Genomic DNA, 1,030 nt, shown 5'->3' with positions numbered 1-1,030 from the left:
ACTTGGGTTTGGATCTGACATGTTTTATTAGGCTGTGTAGACATAACACTGGTTCATCCTTCGGGTTAGGTGTATTTTTTATGCTTAAATGATTCATAGGTCAGTGTGAAGTGGCTTACAAACAAAAAAGCATTCCTTTGAAAATGGTCAGGTACAAGAGATGGACTAAAGATGAGTGGAAAAGCAGACAAAGAGGACTTCTACCCATATTTCAAATCCATAATCAAACATCCTTTGTCTATGTAGTAACTCCAAAACACTATGTGTTGCAGAACTTGGCCTTTTTAGTCTTAATGATCTCACTATGCCTGCTCAGCTTTCCTCTCAGAGTCCAAAGACACAGATTTGAGGTTCACTGTTGATTTTAAATTGACGGTATACAGCCAATAGCACACCTGCAGGTGTGCTTGCAAGGCAGACAAAGCTCCGTGTGATCGTGTTTGAAAGGTGAAGGTGGCCTTCGGTCCAGTTCCTTTGTTATACAGCACATTGTTCACAGTTTGAGAGTTTAGCTAACTTTGAGTTAATATTAGCATCGGCCCAAACATCAGCAAGAACAGGAGTAGCTTTGTATTTGTATCGAGCCTTAAATTTGACATGTTATTATTCTCTGACTTCCTAATTTAAATTACTTAATTAACCACAAAAAACACAAACTTCCACTACCTCGTGGAATAACTAAGATGCTGGCATGTAAAGGTAATTTCAGTGTTATTGCTCTTTGGTCAAGAAGCTGTTTGAATTTTAAAGCTTTTTTGTTTCATGTCTTTCATTACATACTTCGGCTTTTAAATATCCTAATACAAAATTTAGGGATTTGCATAAAATTGAAGTCATTAAAATACATTAGTTATATCCTAAATGCTTATAACCTTCCTGTGGTCACAGTAAAGATTGTTTCTTTTAATGTCTACTTTGTTCCTGTTTCGCTGAGGGAATAAAATGCTGTTGTTGCACATGTAAGCTCACAGCATCTTTATGTTTTGAGTTTCATTAACAGAAGTTCTACATGTCACCAGCTGAGAAAAAT

Source organism: Haplochromis burtoni, unplaced genomic scaffold (genome assembly GCF_018398535.1).
Source record: "Haplochromis burtoni strain Fernald_Lab_line unplaced genomic scaffold, NCSU_Asbu1 Contig_445, whole genome shotgun sequence".
Classification (NCBI taxonomy): domain Eukaryota; kingdom Metazoa; phylum Chordata; class Actinopteri; order Cichliformes; family Cichlidae; genus Haplochromis; species Haplochromis burtoni.
This window is presented reverse-complemented; position numbering follows the sequence as displayed.